Genomic DNA, 19,539 nt, shown 5'->3' on the forward strand with positions numbered 1-19,539 from the left:
GGGGATATCTTAATAGAGAAACAACAATTTTCTACAACCCAACACAAGCTCACTGTGAGATCAAGAGTGCCAACACCCCACCTTCTAGAATATTCTGAAGACAGCTAAAGAGAAATATAACACTAAAAACCTTTATAGAGATTTTGGATTATGTCTCACTATTTCAAAATAAAATGATTGTCAATATTTTCTATTCTATTTTTCTTAAAATGCTGTTCACGACCCATTATATTAATTTCATCACCCGCCATTGGGTCACAAGTCACGGTCCACATCAGAAAAACAGAAATTTGGGGCCACAGATCTGGGCAAAGGTAGAGCAGGGCGAAGGGGAGAGGAGGTTGTTTTCTAACATAGCAGAAAACCCAGGGTAAAAATCACAGACTGATTTTTTGTGTGTGTGGATGAAATTCTCTTCTTTCATAATAAAGATATAGTAACAGGAGCAGATGGTCCTACTAGTATTGAGTAATTTCCCAGAAATGTGGGCCAGAGCAGGAAATAGTCAAAGAGCCTGGGACAGCGATGAAAACAGTCTAGGTACAAGTGCTTCCTGGTAGCTTGTTGCATTCCCAGAAACGGTCACTGGAGAAAAAGACCATGCGTTTGACTTTGTTCTGCGGAGTCATAGACACTAATGAAGAAAGTAATGGGGTGAGTATTTGTGAAACAAAGACTTACTGAGCCCTCCTCCAGATGTGACTCGGGGGCACCTGCTGTGACCCCCAGAGATGCCTTTTTAGTGCGATCATTCAGCCTGGGACCCCTATGCCAGGAGCAGACAGTGAGGATGAGTAGTGGTTCTGCAGGAAGCCATAGGGGAGCATGGGAGCAGCCATGCCCTTGACCATCCACCCCTCCCTGAGTGAACGCAAGGGTTGGGTCTCCAGGGTCTGAAGCCATGGGGCCCCAGAGCCACTGCCAGGAGGGAATGACCCGGCTCTGGCCTCAGTCATTCACAGAACACCCATGGCCTGGGGTAGACAGGACTGCAGGCAGCTCTGAAATGAAGGACCCACCCGACAAGTTCTAGCTACTCTGCAGGGTAAGTGGCACCTGGGGTAGAGTGATGACCTGGCGCTGTAGGCTGCTTCCTCCTCTGTCCTGTGGGCCCTGCAGGAGGAGGAGGGGGCTGCAGCCTCCACAGGGCTGGCACAGGGGGCTGACTGCATTATTTCAGGGTCATCTGGGACGTTCCCTGCCTCCAGGTGAGGATTTCCTGAGCCTGGAAAGAGAAAGGATCCTCCCAGCACTGCCAAGACTCAGATGCCACCTCCCTGCTGGGGACTGTCAGTGCCCATGGCTTCCTCGGCTCATGGTGTCACAGGTGAGGGTGAGGAACACCTGGGGCCTCATAGGGCACCCAGTGTGGTCTAGAGCAGAATTTTCCATACTCCTTAGAGTGCAACCAAAGAGAGATGCAAATTTTACATCTCAACACAGTGTACCCACATAAATACATTCATAAAATTAAAACACAAGTTTAATACTTTCAACAATAAAGATATATTAAAACAAAACATGTTTATAGGCCAAATTACCCTCACAGTATGTGATGTCTTTATGTATTCGATTCTACTATTTTATTCTGTTCTGTTCTATACTATTCTTCCCTACTCTGGGAGATAGAGGAAGAAAGGGGCTGTGTTAGGGGGTGGGTCACCCATAATCACCTTGAAAGACCTTTTGAAGGAGAGTTTAATTTTTTATTTTTTTAAAAATATGTTTTTATTGATTTCAGAGAGAGGAAGGAAGAGGGAGAGAGAGATGGAAACATCAATGATGAGAGAGATCGGCTGCCTCCTGCTCACCCCCTATTGGGGATGAAGCCCGCAACCTGGACATGTGCCCTGACCGGGAATCGAACTGTGACCTCCTGGTTCATAGGCTGACGCTCAACCACTGACCCACACCGGCCAGACAATAGTTTCTTCTGAGACCAACTGCAGATGCTCTGCTTGTTCCCCCAGGTGTCTCCCCCAAGGGCCCTAGGGTCCGGGCAGCAGAGACAAAGCCCTATTCACCCAGTATCCTCCTGGGAGAAACCAGACTTGGCAGAACCTGGCAAACCTTGGAGAAAGTCCCTCCGTCAAAGCCCCTGGTTTTACAGGGAGGAAAGTGCAGCTCAGGGCTGCCGTTGCTGGACCTCTGTCACGTCCACATTTAATCCCTTCCTCCTGGGCTCCCTGGCCATGGGCTCTGTGGCACGCAGAGTCTTAGGTACTAAGCCTTCGGTGCTGCGGAGGTGGCAGCACTGAGGGGACCCCAGAATCTCGGGCCCAGGGTCTCCAGGTCCCAGGCACGTGACTGAACAGGTGAGACCCCCACTGCCCAGTGGGAGGAGCAGGGGCTTTGGAGTCAGACCTGAGAGCAGTTCTACTTTGCCAAGTGCTCACAACTGTGTGCTCACAGGTAAGCCACTTCTCTGAGCATCAGCTCCTTGTCTCTAAAATGGGGATGATGGTTTCTATTCTGCAGGGTTGGTGTGAGAATTAGAAAAATGTGTGTAATGTAGAGTGCCTGGAAACTCAAAGTGGGCACATGCTGTGGTTATAGTAGTAATTATGACATTAGCTAGACTAGAGGACCTAAGAGCAACTCTGGGTACTTCAGGTGTGCTGCTATTACTTAACTCGGGGGAAGATTGTTTTCTTTCTAGACAAAAAAAGGAAATTCTCAGAAACACCCAGAGGAAGAATGTTAATGTAGGAAACATTCAAACCTGTAAAGAATTTTTGAGTTTATTTGAGCCGAACTGTCGACAATGGCCGGGAAGCAGAATCTCAACTCACTGAGATAATGTTCCAGAGAGTGGCAGTTTTTCACCTTGTTTTAAACATTACAATCAAAAGAGGAGATGTGAGTGGGTTACATGGAATCCATTGGTGATAGGTTAGGGAGGCAGGAGAAAGCAAAGTAGGGAGGCGGGGAACCTCTGGGATTGGATAAAAAATAAAATGCTTCTTTTACATAGGTGGGTACAGGATAACTGACAGTCAACAATTAACACGATAACAACAACAGTGAGGGAATTTGTGGTCTGGTGCATTGGTTGTGCCCTGAGAGGCCTGGAAAAAGGGAGGTTACCCTGACATTCCAAAGGTGTGTTATCATAGATGCAAAAAGACAGTAGGCTCAGTTAAGATCAAAGTTGATCTTTGTCAGGGAAGATACCGGCCTGGGACATGACTACCCACCATAACTGCTTTCAGTTAAAGTTTTCATTTCAGACCATCCTTTGTGGTTATGTTAGGCCCCTGAGTTTGCAAGGCCACCATGCAGGCCTTCCCTGAGCTTGTCAGGTTAGCATGTGGCCCCTTTTTGTCCACAGTCATTAGCAGCCTTAATAATAAAAGGAGAGGAAAAACACACCCTCACCCATCCCGACACCCCCCCCCCCCAACAAAACCAGGGACACAGGCCCTTGCCAAGTATCCAACCAGGCTACAAAGGAGAGTTGGATTCTTGGAAAATGAACGGGATGACTCTGGTCCCAGACAGTGTCCAACAAGGACTGTCGGAAGCAGTCCTTGTCCACGGCCAGAATAAACACAGAGTGTGTTGATAGAGAAGGACCATGTGACCGGGAATGTGGACCATGCAAATTCATGCTCCTATGACCTGGGGAGCATTCCCCCTCCCCTCAGCCGACCTTCTTCATCACTATGTGATTTAGGAAATTTAGTTTCGGGGCTTGGTGTTTAAATACTAGTATTGTCTTTTCGCTTTACAAATAGAATGAAATCTTTTAACTAGCAATTATAATAGGGAATTTGAAATTAATTTATGCTGACTAGAAAACATTTTCCACGAATTACTATGAAAACCAAATCCTGACCATCACTACTGTTGCTCTAAATTTGGCTTTTCCCCTTGCTGTCCACTAGGCGGCGGGATGGGACCACTCTAGATCCCACTAGTTCAGCGGCAACTCCTCCCACACAGATTTAAATTGAGGACACTATCTTTGTTTTGGTTCCATCTAATTTTTCGTTCAGAAAAGACAGGTAAACAATTTATGCACAACTTTTTAAGGACCCTCTCTTGCACATAAATGGAGCTCACCATTTCCCTGTCTGAAGGCATGAACCCAGATGTGTTCCTCTTACCGGAACAGTTGACTGTACCAATTAGTAATGAGTGGAAGCCGGCCTGAGCCAGGTGCTGTGCTAGGAACTTATTCATTCTGCACAGGGAGACTAGAGGTTGTTTTCCCAATTTTGTTAGAAAAAAAAAGCTATCATTTTGTTGCATGGACAGTTTGTAGGTAAGAGCTCTGATATGTGAATTTCACATGTGACCACATGGGCCAAAGGAAGAATCTGGCTGAGAGAGAATCTAGGGAAGCTAACCTCCAGAAAGAGACCTCTTTGGGGTGCCCAGGTGTTCATTCCTGGCTGTGATGGCTATTGTGACAGAGCTATACGCTTCTTGCACAAAGAAGCAGGAAACATCTGGATAAATGAATCAGCACAAAGCCTGGTCCAGAAATGAAAAGCAGAAGCTGTGGGACGGAGAAGCCGAGATTACAATCACCAGAAGCAAAGGGGTTTCTTCCTTCCCAGTCTGATCAAGGACCCAAATAAGTCAGCCCTGGGCCCCTGAATTCAGCACCTACCAGCTGTCTGGCCCTTTCCAGAAAATGTTTGACAAGCTCTGAGTCAGACCAGTGTTATGTCACTGTTTTCCATATCTATCATATTCTAATCATGCTCCGGTGTTCAGTTCCAATCCCACCCTTCGGTAAACCTCTCATGAATTCAGCCAAAACCAGAACCACAGCTTTGGTCTTGTTTCCCTGTCAAAATAATTAATGCAGTCACCAAATATTTATTGAATTCCTGCTATGAGCCAGGCATAATTATAGGTAGTTGGATAGAAAAATGAACCAGATACACTCCCAGCCTTTCGTGAATTCATAATAATAGACAAGATAACAAAAAAATAGTACAATAGAGAGTGAGAAGGTAATAGTGCTATTTACACAAGACTTGACATAAACTGGAGGGACATCTAATTTAGCCCGGGGTGGGGAAAGACACTGGAAATACTTAGTGACTGAAGTTTTGGAAAAAGCAAGCGAGCGGAACAGGAGTGGTGTATGAGTCCCAGGGGAGGGGAACGATGTGGAGGAGGGATCAGAGATGTATGTTCTCCGGGTACTTGTAAGTTCTGTGGTGGTGAATAGTTCTACTGGTGAATATCTCAAATCTTACTTGCTGGCTATGAAAGAAAAGCCAAAATGAAACTAGTAGGGTGTTATAAAAATACTGGGATTCCACAGACTACAGTTCCAAGTCGACTTCTACAACTAAATGCTGGAAAGTCTCGAGCAAGTCACTTCCTTTCTCAGGGTCTGTTTCTTTATGTGTAAAAGAGCTGGACTAGATCCTCTTCACTACTCTTCCTTGCTCTGTAATTATTCTCTCTATATATTTCTATTTCTAAAAAATGTTACAAGGTGATCTTTGGTTTAATAGCACCTTGTTTTCTTTTTTAAAAAAATATATTTTTATTGATTTCAGAGAGAAAGGGAGAGGGAGAGAGACAGAAACATCAATGATGAGAGAGAATCATTGATCAGCTGCCTCCCACACCCCCCCCCCCCACTGGGGATCGAGCCCACAACCCGGGCATGTGCCCCCAGCCGGAATTGAACCTGGGACCCTTCAGTCCGCAGGCTGATGCTCTACCCACTGAGCCAAACCAGCCAGGGTGCACTTTGCTTTTCATTTCCATAAGAAATGAAACAGCCCTGGCCGTATGGCTCGGTTGGTTGCATGTTGTCCAGTGGACCAAGGGGTTGTTTGTTCAATTCCTAGTCAGGGCAAATGCCTGGGTTATGGGCTCAATCCCCAGTAGGGGGAGTGCAGGAGGTAGTCCATGGATGTTTAGCTTTCACATCGATGTTTCTCTCTCTCCCTTTCCTTTCCTCTTTCTAAAAAATCAATAAAAATATTTTTTAAAAGACAGGGTTAAAAAAATGAAACAGGTTATAAGACTTTCTATTCATTTACAATCTTAATTAACTAAATAGTTAATGTGTAACTGAAACGTGCAACAGGACAGCAAGGACCATCAACCTGGCTGGAGAGGTCTCAGAGAAGGGGAATCTGAACCGTCCTCAGTAAGAGGTGAGGACTTGGCCATAGAGACAGGAAGAAGGAGTCCTGGCTACACAGGGGCCTTGTGGGAACCAGGCTGCTGGGACAGGGTCTGGAGGGGGAGCATGAGAGGCAGGGGGAGCCTGGATGGAGGAGATGCTGTCATGCCAGGCTACCGTGCAGACTTGATGCAGGAGCTCAGGGGAAGGTGTAGGAGGTTGATTTGGCCAGCAGGGCAGGTGTCTCTCCAAGAGCCTGTTTCATTAAGCACAGACTAGGTCCTGAGGGCTCAGACTTAGGGAAACATGATCTTAGATTTACATCCTTCTTATGTTTCAAGTAGGTGTTCTGTAATTACATTAATAAATTCCCAGAACTGGCCCTGACCGGTTTGGCTCAGTGGATAGAGCGTCGGCCTGCGGACTCAAGGGTCCCGGGTTCGATTCCGGTCAAGGGCATGTACCTCGGTTGCCGGCATATCCCCAGTGGGGGATGTGCAGGAGGCAGCTGATCAATGTTTCTAACTCTCTATCCCTCTCCCTTCCTCTCTGTAAAAAATCAATACAATATATTTTAAAAAAATAATAAATTCCCAGAACTGTACACGGTAACAACACAAAACACGGTAGATCCATCCAATGATCATGTTGAAATCAATGTGTGATTTTTTTTTAAAGAATTGCCTTAAAATCTGAGAACTATAAACACTTCCCTTAGTTCTTAGGAGGCTAACAGTTGAGATTTCTTCTCAGTAGCTCCTCTGCTATCTGTTCCTTCCTCTCTCCTTTTGTGTCTCAGTTTCTATCTTTGTGATCATTGGACTTGGTCTTATATTTATTTTTTTAAAAACACACAATAGCCCTGGCCGGCTTGGCTCAGTGGATAGAGCATCAGCCTGCGGACTGAAGGGTCCCAGGTTTGATTCTGGCCAAGGGCACATACCTGGGTTGCGGGCTTGATCCCCAGTGGGGGGCGTGCAGGAGGCAGCCGATCAATGATTCTCTCTCATCATTGATGTTTCTATCTCTCTCTCCTCCCTTCCTCTCTGAAATCAATAAAGAAATATATTTAAAAACAAAACAAAAAGAACAAACAATAAACTACTTCAAATGCTTTTTGGAAGTGGATGGGATATAAAGAAATTAGTATTAAAGTTTCTCTAGTCAGTGGTTCTCAACCTGTGGGTCGTGAATAATGAAAATATATCCTGCATATCAGATATTTACATTACGATTCATAACAGTAGCAAAATTACAGTTATGAAGTAGCAACAAAAATAATTTTACGGTTGGGGGTCACCACAACATGAGGAACTGTATTAAAGGGTCGTGGCATTAGAAAGGTTGAGAACCACTGCTAGATACATGTTCTCCAATATCTCATTATACTAAATAATGACACAACAAGCTTATATGTGCAGCCATTGTGGACAGAGGACCCGAAGTCCTTTGTACACCCATCCTATTAAACTTAATTCAAATTAATTTGCATACATGTTGCATTTTAAGAATTAAAAAGGTGGGCTTTTTTGGTTAATGTGTATTATTTTATTTGAGTCACAACTCCCTTGACAGTGAGCTCTTTCATCCCCAGTACCTGGCCTTTGACTCACACTGATTCTCCACAAATGCTTATTGAAAGAATGAATGATCAAAGTAGGTCAGAAATAACAATTCCGGGAGCAAGATGTACTCACCATCATTCCCATTTCACCGAAGAGGAAGCAGTGGAGTCCAGAGGACCATGTCAGGAAGCCAATAGCTCACGTTTCTTCCCAGCTCCACTTCCTTAAATGACTTCACCTTGTCAGCTTTAAAGTGGCCACGGTGGGAGTATTTATGACTCTGCTTCATAGCTGCATGAGTGACTGAGCCTGCACAGCAAGGACACAGGTGAGCAGGTTAGAGGCCAGAGGCTGCCCAAGCCCTCATCTGTTTATGGGTAGGACTGAAGGAACTGGCCTGCACCACAGAGCCAGGATGTGGCGCACACCATCACCCAAACACAGCAAGACTGAGTGAGGGTTTCTGGTGCGCCATGGAGGTTCCTGGGAAACTGCAGATGGAAAGGACTGAGAAAACAACCGCTTCAACAGGAGGGGAGAACTGTGCAGGCCAGATTTCTAGCAGGCGCATCCAAATAACGACATAATGCTCAATGAAGAAAACATCCCGAAATGACAGATGTGCTTTCACCTGGGTTACATGGAAATACAGGCGGGTCTAGTACAAAAGCCCAGAGGGTGAAAAACATGAGTATTTAATATTCAAAGAGCCAAAAATGTTCAGAAGAGCCCACCCCTTCTCTAGGCTCGTTTTCATCTTTACCAGCCCCGCAGATATTCCATTATTATACTAATCTCTCTCCTCCCAGGAGAAATGTATTCAACTCAATGTGAGTGTACCCCTGTGGGATATTGTTCAACTTTCCTAACAATCATTCCCTGTAAATCTGCAGGGTTAATAAGGTGTTATTATTGTGCTTTAGACCAGTGGTTGGCAAACTGCGGCTCACGAGCCACATGTGTGGCTCTTCCTAAGCCTTAGGAATACCCTAATTAAGTTAATAACAATGTACCTACCTATATAGATTAAGTTTAAAAAATTTGGCTCTCAAAAGAAATTTCAATCGTTGTACTGTTGATATTTGGCTCTGTTGACTAATGAGTTTGCTGACCACTGCTTTAGACCATTTGACCAACCAGGATTTATGCAGGGGACTATTTCACGTCCCCTGCATGTCACAAGGGCTTTAGTGATTGGCTTTTAGGAAGTTTTAGCGTAAGAAAATTCTCAATGTGGAAAAATATTTCTAATAATCAACAGTCCACTTAAGGAAAATGCTTACTATGAATCCCAGGCAGGCTTATAACTGCCTTTGAAATTGGTTTGAGTAGGATTTGAGTCACATATGCTCCGTAAAGGAGGCAATAAGCACTTAGCAATTGTTAACCAGCTTAGTAATTACTAACTACAAAATTAGTAATTGTTAAGCTGAACAACTGAAGCAGGCAATGAACATTTATAAATTATTAATAAGAAAAATAGAGATTTCTATTTCAGTTGTCCTTAAACTATAATCAGCACAACCAAACTTAAGTGTAAAATTCTGAACACAAATGGTTGCATCTGAGCCAGGCCTGCAGTCTCCTTATCATAGTAACTATTTTCTGGGCACCTCCTGTAATTTTCTTTTCTTGGTTCCGCCCCATCACAGGACCCAAATCGTTTTACGCAGTTTAGAGAGCTGTAGCAAGGATGGTACTAATTGTCTTTTATTTATTTTTATTGACTTCAGAGAGGAAGGGAAAATGAGGAATAGAAACATCAATAATGAGAGAGAATAATTGGTTGGCTGCCTCCTGCACACTCCAATGGGGATCAAGCCCACAACCCGGGCACGTGCCCTGACCGGAATTGAACCGTGACCTCCTGGTTCATAGGTCAACGCTCAACCACTGAGCCATGCTGGCCGGGCCCAATTGTCTTTGAAAATATAAGCGTTAGTCAGACAACATTCAAGATTGTCCCTACACAGATGTCATCATTCACTCAAGTTGGACGTGTCCTCCTGAGTAGGAGGCAGGAGATGGAGTTAGAGGCAGCCCCCGGAAACTTTCCCAGAACCCTGATGGCCCTGGGAGTGTGAGGTGTGTGTCTGATCTGCAGTTGGGGAGGGGAGAGAAATGCTGGCAGAACCACTGTCAGGGAGTGGGCCCAGGCCACTGCCACTGGGGCTGTCTGGGCATTTGCAGCCTGGCGGGAGACCTGTGCCACCTCACTCCACTCCAGTCCTCTCTCCCACCCCTCCCCCAGCGAGGCCGCCCCGTCCACAGCACAGCTCTACTGGACCAAGGAGGGTCCCAGCCTCCAGGACCTGCCTCTCTGAGGCTGCGTGCGGGGCCCCTGCTGAGGTTAGATGCGCACATAGAGAGGCCCTGTGTGTGATGGAGGAGATGATGGGTGCAGCAGGCCCCTGCCCCATGCAGAGGAGAAGAGAAAGGAAGGCAGTGGGTTCTGAGAATGGCCTCCGGTGAGGGCCTCTGTGTCCTGGGCTCCCTGCATCTTCCCGTTCCAGGTGTACCTCGTGTGTCTTCATCCAGCGGCCAAGCCCTGGAATGGAGGGAGGATGTGGAATGTGCCAAACCACAGGAGCAGAGGCAAGACTGTGGGGGAGCGAATGCCTCAGTGTCAGCTTTGGGGCCTGCTGGCATCAGGGAGGAGCACACTGGGGCCATTGTCCTGCGGACGGGGCTTCCTGGAAAGAAAGTTTGAATATGTGATGGATGTGGGGAGCGTTCAGCACACACATTTAACTCAACCAACGGTCAATACATGCGGATCCACTCTGTGCAGGGCCTGTGGGGATTCTTCGTGGGAACTGGAGATGAGTGGACGTGGGCTCCCCCCTCAAGAGGTCTGAGGCCTCTCAAGAGAATAGGGACAGATCCGGAGACAATTTACATAGTGCCAACTGTTACTGACACGCAATGCCCTGGGCTGGGGGCCCGCTGGTGAGAAGAGGATTCTGGCCTTTGGGACAGTCAAGTTCCATCCAGTCAGCGTTTCACAAACACGTGTTTGGTTCATGCATTTTAGACGTGTCAAGCTTAGGGCTTGTGTGACACATGTAAGTGCAGACATTCACGTGTGGAGCTCAGAATCTATAGAAAAATAAGTCAGGGATAAAGGCCGCGGACGAGACCACCAGGGAGCAGGTGTGGGGAGGAAAGCCCAGCCCAAGGACTGTGGGTGGAGTGGCTGGCGGGCAGCACAGGAAGAGGCAGCCAGAGATGGTGCATTATGTGAAGGGGCGATGCTGTATTAACAGAGACGTGACACACAGCAGGTCCTTCTGCAGCCATGATGATGGGGTGCAGCATGAAGGCACCTCTGCCAGCTCACCAGTGAGAGGCTCTTTCTGCAGCCGAGGTGGCATGAGGGTGATGGCGTCCACCCAGCCCGAGGATTGCCGAGCTCAGCCCTTCATGCACGTAATTGTTATTGCAGTCAGTCCTCACTGCACCCTTCCAGGCAGGAATGGCCTGCGGTGTAGAGAAGGTGGGTCACTTGCCCAGATCCTGTGGCCGGCAGGAAGGAGGTCAGGATTCCAGCCCATCCCTCTCAGCTCAGGCCTTGCATGAACACTCAGCAGTTTTAGAACACAGCCTGTGGTGTGTCTGAGTAGGACAGGGCCTGTACAGGGTCTGTGAGGACATCTCCTGCCTAAGAGAATCCAGAAAGTGCAAATTACCCGAACCAGTCAAGCCTGGCTCTGTGTCCATAGGCTTCAGTGGTGTTAGGCGCTAAGCGGATCAGCTATCAACCCTGGTGTGATGTTTACTCCCGTGTTCTCTTGGTTTCAGGTCTTGGTCATCTCTTCTCATGGCTAATAAGACTCACCCTATTTACTGAATTTTCCCCCTAAGTCTGCTTCTCTCCACCCTTTCTCTGCCTTATCTATCCCTCCTAACTCTGACATGCAAATCACAGCTCCTGTCATCTTGAAGCCATCACCTTGGTGTTACAAAGTTCTTTTCTAAGAGTTTCTGTGGCTCCCTTCTGTTCTGCAAATCAAATTCTTACCTTCCTTCCTTTAAAGCAGCTATTGTGCCTTCTGCTATCCTCATTTTAGTCAAGTTACCATCATCACTGTTCTGTTTATTTCCACTGTATTTCAAAATCTTTGTGTACTTTCTCCCAATAGAAGAAACAGTACTTTGTTCTGAACCATGAAGCCTTCTGCTGTTTTTTCCTTTCAGGGGCTTCCTTGGGAACACAGGCTGCTGCAGGAAATCCTCCCAGACTGCTGCCCCCTTCCCTGTGTGGTGTGTATACATGGGCAGCAGGGTTGGCGTTCTGGGCCACTCTTTTAATCCTCATCTCTCATCAACGCCCTCTCCCCTCCTCCCAGGGGAGCTCCACGTCCTCACACCAACCCCCTGACTTATTATTCAGAGAATGTTTATGTGGGTTTTTTTATCTGTGTATAAGACTATGTGAAGTTTTTATTTTGTGTGAATGTCACTTTGGGGGTAGGGTATAGCTCTATATTGTTTTTTGAGCGCAGTCTGATATGGGGACCTGGACTATAGACTTGTGTGAGCATTTGCACATACACAGAGTATCTAATAGAGTGGGTAGAGCCAAGGAACAGATGTATTTGTTCTCTAACAATGAATCAGCTTATTTGTGGGTTAATGCCAGTGGGTTTTTAACAAAATAGCAGCTATAAATTATTACTCTCTGTGGTTTGATGGGCAAATAGCATTTTATACTGAGGCAAAAAAAACACCTGTATATTTTATACTGGGACCAAATAATATGAGTACTAATCCATGGGACCTACAGAAAGAATGGAAGGATTGTAATATATGATGCAATTGTAGAGAAAAATAAAAGAAAAAATAAAGCAATCATAGATTTAAAAGCAGTTTTCACTATGCTTGCTAATAACTGAATGAATTGGTGGGGGAAGGGAGGGAGAGCGATCAGCACATAAGGTTATGTAGATAAATTTCCTCTTGAGACAGCCTTGATTACTGTATCGCTTTCTCTCCTCTTCTTTCCTCTCCCAGTTCGTGTTCTTTCTCTCAGTGTCTCTCTCTCTCTCTCTCCCTCTCTCTCTCTCTCTCTCTCTCTCTCTCTCTCTCTCAGCAGCATTTGCCACTTCAGGTTCCCATCTCCACAAGGACCATTTCTCTTTCTGGGGGAAATCCTGTGTGTACACAGTGGAGGACAGCTTTGCCCCTTATCTAGTGAAGCAATGTTATTTAGCAAAGCTGAGATGGAGGGTCAGGAAAGGGGTATGTTACAAAGGAAGTGAGAACAAGCTCGGACAAGATGCAGGCGGGAGGGAGCAAAACATAAGTGACTCCAAACTTCACACAGTGAAGCAGGTTCTTTGCTTTCTTGGGTCGCTTCTCTTGGCCCTGCCCCACCTGCTCCCTGCCCTCCCATCCTGATGGGAGCTCCTGGAAGGGCAGCCTTGCCAGGGCCGGGAAGGAAGGGCAGGGGAGGAGCTCAGGGAGGGACCAGGGCCTCAGCTGGAATTTATGAGGTTACCAGGTGAACCCCAAGTCTCGGGACTTCAGTTTCTTCTTCTGCAAAATGGGGAGATGATTTCTCCCTCATAGGTTGTTGTGAGAGGTAAAGGGTCAGTACATGCGTAAGGCATTCCAAATGTGCCTGCTGTACAGTAAACACACCCATGTTAGCGACTGTTGCTAGAGTGGGCAACGGAGAAGTTTGTTCCTTAAGTGGGCAATCACAAAACAAGAACTGTGTTTAAAAGAGCAAGCAGCCCTGTCAACCAACAACTGTGCTCAAGAATGAATACAGAAAGCCAAGCTTAGAAAAGCAAATGGTTGACCTCTATGAGGCCTACTTTACATTTCAACTTCTTTGTTTCAAAATCTGCATAATCAAGCTCATTAATGGAAAATTTTAATGATTTTTAGCATAATGTCTTTAAAATATAACAGTACTCTATAATCCCCATGCAACCAGTATCCTTGGCAAAGACTCAGGGCTTGTCTTTGTATGTTTGTTCATTCAGTATTTCTGCCTTTAGTTTTCCACGCCAGTGAACAGAAATCCACCCCCACGTGTAACTCCTGAGGAAAAGTAAACACTTAGTTTATGTCCGTGGGGATCTTGTTGCTGAGCGCACACAGCAGATCTCAGGTGGCCAGCAGTGAGAAATGGTAATGTAACCCATTTCCCCTTGCCCACATCCATGCTAAGTTGGAATTTAAAGTCTTTGGACTAACACTGAATCAAGAACTAACTTATTCTTTGTGGAGGCATAACCCCAAAATGGCCCTAACCACGGCATAAGCTAACATTTCACAGCTAAAGTCATAGTCACAAAACACCCAAGACAGTTACTGAGTAGAATTTTGTCTTTTCTAGAAGAGTCATACTATTGAAACTCCCTCAAATTTGAATAAGTGATATAACAACTAAGAGCATCCTTAATTTTCCACACTTAAAAAAATTAGTTATAAATTCAACTTCAGGTTGTTCCCTTCCTACAGAAACAGATAGGATTTGCAATCACTACTACATAGCAACCATTTATGCTTTTCAACACCAGTACAGTGGATTTACTAAGATAACCTACCAAGTCGAAACACAAGCTTTCCAGTGAATTCTGAATGATTTTTGATTTCTTTGAACATGCCCATTTGGCTCCTGGACTGGTTTTAGCAGGGGCACATTTGTTTAATGGGGAGCAATAGATCTCCAAAACAAGCTAGGAAAAGAAATTTCTAGAATGTGGAAACTGATGTAGCTAGCATAAAGAATCACAGGTAATTTTCTGTCTTTCCTTTGCCAACCTTGGGAAAGACCCAAGAATCATCCTACCATGGGACTTGAAAGGTTAAAAGTAAAAGTACAAAACAGTAAAATGGACTCTTACTGTAACTGCCTAGAAATCCTCATCAGGGTGTACTTTGAATATTAGACTTTTAATATGAGACCACAATTCCTATGAAACTATTCAGACTAGAATAAGAGAACTAAAATTTGAATGTATTTCCATACAGAAAATATAGGGCTATTCAGAGGAGCATGTTTCATTATAATACTTTATTTCCCCAATAAGGAGGAGCCTGAAGCCAGAAAGGAATAATTAAATGACTTAGTTATTTTTTTTTTCTGATAGTCCTAGTCCTCCTCCTCTAGTCTTCCCTTTGGATTACATCACCTATTCTATGAACACTGGGGTTTGTTTTTGTTATGGCAATGCTCAGAAGGGAAGATGGTCCTTTTACAGGAGAGAATCCCTCTACTGGTTGTTTCTTCAAATTGCAGGTCTGCACTCAATGGTTCAGAATTTTTTTTTTTTTAAGTGAAAATATGTATTGGATATAGTAAGTGTAAGTGTTTTTCAGTGAAACCTGTTTCCATTATGTATTGATGAATACAGAATCAAGGTTACTTGCCTGTCTGAAACATTCAGCACCCGTGGGCTGCATACAGTCAGCCACAGGATTAGGGTGAGGCGAGTGAGGCAGGTTAAGTAAATGTTGGGTAGGATCCTGTCTCTATTTAAATTCTGATATTTTGTTTATTGTGGATTTTTGCATTAATTTTGATTTTTAAAAAGAACTTTACATTTAAATAGGATTGAATTTTATTACTACACTTTTTTATGTCCCCTTAAATGTTGTGCCTCAAGTAAGCGCCTAGCCCTGACCTTCAGTATATGCCTCAGAGAGGGAATGGAGAGGGCAGGAGCCTGGGAATCCGAGACACACATGGGAATGAGAAGCTGACAATGTGTGACTCTTCTCCTATCTCAGTGAGGCAGGAAGTAAATGCATCAGCTAAGAGTGAGGAAGACAGACCTCAGAGAGGGGAGACTTAGCATGGCTGGTGAAGAGACTGGGAAAGGGAGAAGGTCGGGACAAGTGAAGGACAGTCACACAGCGTGGAGTGCCCTGCCCACAGCTGGGTGTGGCCATTGGCAGGGATGCTGCCTGTGGGTGTCACACCTTCCCCAGCAGCCTGGCGGGTGTTGTAGGAGCAGAGAAGACAGGGGTGACCTGAGGTCTGGGGCTGTTGGGGTGGCAGGATGGGAACCGAGGAGGGCGAAGGTGCCAGATGGTTCCTCATCCAAGGCAGGGAGGTGGGTCAGGAGCTTGCTGGGTGGGGTGAGGGGGTTGGGGGCAGGGAGAGGTGGGCAGAGTGTTCTAATTGAATATATAGAGGTGGTGGTTGAAGACGAGTGTACTGGAGAGTATGTGTACTTGAGTTTAGAATTTAGAGGGAATGAAGTTCCAAGCGAAGCCACATAAAGGACTTTCTTGCTGATAAGTTGTCTTGTGTGTAGCAGAGAGGAAATGTGAACACAGTGGTGCATACATCATAAAATAAGGGTTCCTTAAACTTCCAAGTGTCTTTTTAAAAATACACATATTTTTATTGATTTCAGAGAGGAAGGGAGAGGGAGAGAGATAGAAACATCAATGATGAGAGAGAATCATTGATTAGCTGCCTCCTGCATGCCCTCTACTGGGGATCAAGCCCACAACCAGGGCATGTGCTCTTGATTGGAATCAAACCCGGGACCCTTCAGTTCGCAGGTGACACTCTATCCACTGAGCCAAACCAGCTAGGGCATAAAGTAATATTCTGATGATATATCATAGAATTGTATACTTGAAATCTATGTAATTTTATTAACCAATGTCACTCCAATAAATTTAATTTAAAAAAATTTCCTCCACTACAGTGTGGTGGAAAGTCTGAGTGTCGTGAAGAATACTTATGGCCATAGCTTTCCTCCCAAATGTTCCTCCTCCTGCCAACTCTGAACAGAAGAAAAGTTATTCATAGGAATATTACTTACCAAATCCTACGGGAACTACTAACAATATGAGCTACTTGTTAACCATCAGTGGCTATTTACTTGCTAAGATTATATAGAATACTTGTAATTGGAGCACTAGATGCTCATCACAATATCTAGGGAAAAATAAAAGTCTTCTTTTGTAGTTAGTGCCAAAGAATTCATCTGGCTGCAAGAGCAGATTCTATCAGGCATCTTAAGTATTATTACTTATAAAACAGATGACAGTGTTGTGTTTGGGGCAGTGAATTAAATCCCATACCAAAGTAGGCCAAGAGCAGGTGTCAGCCTGGGACAGATGTCAGCACCAGGGACAAAACAAAAAGAACAGTCATGTAATCCTGTGAACATATTTGGAACTATAAACTGCAAATATAAATTCTGGATTGTTAACTATCAGTTAGGACTATGCTGTCCAATATAATAATCACTAGCCACTTATGGCTATTTAAGTTTAAATTAATTAAAATTAAATAATTAAAAATTAAGTAAAATTCAGGTCCTCAGTTGAATGAACCATATTTCAGTAGCCTCGTGTGGCCCGTCACTGCTGTGTTGGGCAGCACAGACAGAAAGCATTTCTATCACTGCAGAAAGTTCTACTGGACAGACTTGATACAGCACTTAAAACTTTTCCAGTGTATGTGGGTTTTTTTTTTTGTGGGGGAGGGAGACTCCAAAAATGTTCTATGGTAACCCATATTTATCACTGTTTTCTGATCACCTCATACACTGTACCACAAATAACTGAAATATGTTTACCAACACAGCTCTCCACTCTAACGATACACATAATACAACCAATTAAAATGTGTTGGCTGGATCAAATAATCAGGACAAGAGAAAAACAAATATGGAAACACTAACTCTTTATCCAAACATAGTTTCACTTATGAATGCATGTCCGAAGTCAGGCCAATGCCATTTCTGAGCCCCATCTTGTCACCCATTTTCATCAACTATTATAACTATTATATATTTTTTTTAAATAAAGTTAGTTTTACATTAGTAGCAAGGTACGATACACATAATACAACCCTGCGGACTCAAGGGTCCCAGGTTCGATTCAGGACAAGAGAAAAACAAATATGGAAACACTAACTCTTTATCCAAACATAGTTTCACTTATGAATGCATGTTTCTCTCTCATCGATGTTTCTAACTCTATCCCTCTCCCTTCCTCTCTGTAAAAAATCAATAAAATATATATATTTAAAAAAAAAAAAAGAAAGTTAGTTTTACATTAGTAGCAAGGTATAATTAAATTTATGCAATGACTCTGACCTGTGCCAGAGTCAATAAAATTGCTACCAGAAATGCTGAGAAAATCCCAGTTATAGAGTAATCATCAAGAAAGCACAAGATTTGAGCAACATGACTAAATAATAATGGTGATGATGATATATAAAAAGACTTGTGCAAATTAAGACAACCAGATCTAATAGCATTATTGATTTTTAAAAAAATATATCAACTGTATAAAGTCCATAATCTGGACTTTTTATTTCACATTTGCTTTCCCTCTGTGTTCTGATCAACCATGAATCTTCCAAAAGTACCATTTTAAATACATCTTATCACATTACTAGGTGATAAGATTATTTTCTTGATTCTTTTTAAAAAACAACAACATATTTTATTGATTTTTTACAGAGAGGAAGGGAGAGGGATAGAGAGTTAGAACCATCAATCAGCTGCCTCCTGCACACTCCCCACTGGGGCTGTGCCCGCCACCAAGGTACATGCCCTTGACCGGAATAGAACCTGGGACTGTTCAGTCCGCAGGCTGACCGACGCTCTATCCACTGAGCCAAACGGGTTAGGGCATTTTCTTGATTCTTTATCTGATTTTGGAGGTTGTTTGCCCAACAAAATCACACTTAAAAAGTGATACATGATTGCAATTCACCGGAATAAAAACAAATAATTCAATGAAGATGGCAAATACTTAACTAAGAATATAGTTTTCACAAGTAGTGGGCAGATCATGGGTTATAACCATAGATACTAGTTGTACATAAAAATCATGAGCCTGAGACATGATAGTATACATACACATTCTGATTAAAAATCAACTGCTGAGCAAGCTTCTGGGCCACGGAAGAGTCATGAACTGCACAGACAGCATAAAGCTCGTTTGGAGTGCGGTCTTTATCCCCCCTACATAGCTTGAGCTGACAAAGGTGACTTAAAATTTTCCCCTCAAAACCAACTGTTGGGTGATAAATATTATAATTAAATAAGGAATTGAACTCCCAATAAGTCATAGAAATCAAAATGTGGGTTGTCCCTTATCTCAATTCCCTCTTGATAATGTCTCTTTCTGTTACCACCTGCAAAGTATTAACAGACTTAATGCTCAAGAGTCGTTGGTTAAACAGACAAGAATGGTGAAGACCTGGGAGGGGCTGGTGCGTGGAGAAAGGGTCATTGGGGAAAAACAAACAAACAAACAAACAAACAGGACATCTGTAATACTTTCAACAATAAAGATAAATTAAAAAAACAAAAAGAGTACTTAGACCACTCAGCATTTAAGCTGGGAAACATGTGTGAGACCACACATCCCTGGTGGCTACAGCACCGGGCCACAGGGCTTGGAAGGAAACAGTTTTATTTTGAGCAGAGTGCAAAGACAATGCAGCACTTCGCAGCTACATTGTAACTAGATCCTGCTTCTATTTATTAAGGAAATAATTAGATATTAACAGTGTCTTAATTAGCAATACAGGGGAATAGCCTTCTTATCACATCAGACACTGAAATTCCTGGCACATATTTTTCTCAGAAGCCAGTCTAGCCCTAGCCAATTTGGCTCAGTGGATAGAGCACTGGCCCGAGGACTGAAGGCAGGGTCTTGGGTTCGATTCCGGTCAAGGGCCTGTACCTGGATTGCAAGCTTGATCCCTGGCCCTGGTGGGGCAGGGGGTGGCAACCAATTGATGTCTTTTACACATCAATGTTTCTCTATCTCTCCTCTTCCCTTCCATTCTCTCTAAATCAATAAAAATATCCTCTGGTGAGATTACAAAACAAAACAGACAAAACAAAAAAGAGCAGCCCATCTACTTTGCCC

At 44.1% G+C, this 19,539-nt stretch overlaps 1 non-coding gene across 1 annotated transcript; it reads right to left on the bottom strand.

Annotated features, from left to right (window-relative positions):
* Positions 1–19,011: 19,011 nt before the first annotated feature.
* LOC111825138 lies at positions 19,012–19,141 on the bottom strand. Its single transcript, XR_002828259.1, has one exon. It is a non-coding gene; the product is annotated as a small nucleolar RNA SNORA63 (small nucleolar RNA).
* Positions 19,142–19,539: the final 398 nt, after the last annotated feature.

This window comes from Myotis lucifugus, unplaced genomic scaffold (genome assembly GCF_000147115.1).
Source record: "Myotis lucifugus unplaced genomic scaffold, Myoluc2.0 scaffold_14, whole genome shotgun sequence".
In the NCBI taxonomy this organism is placed as follows: Eukaryota; Metazoa; Chordata; class Mammalia; order Chiroptera; family Vespertilionidae; genus Myotis; species Myotis lucifugus.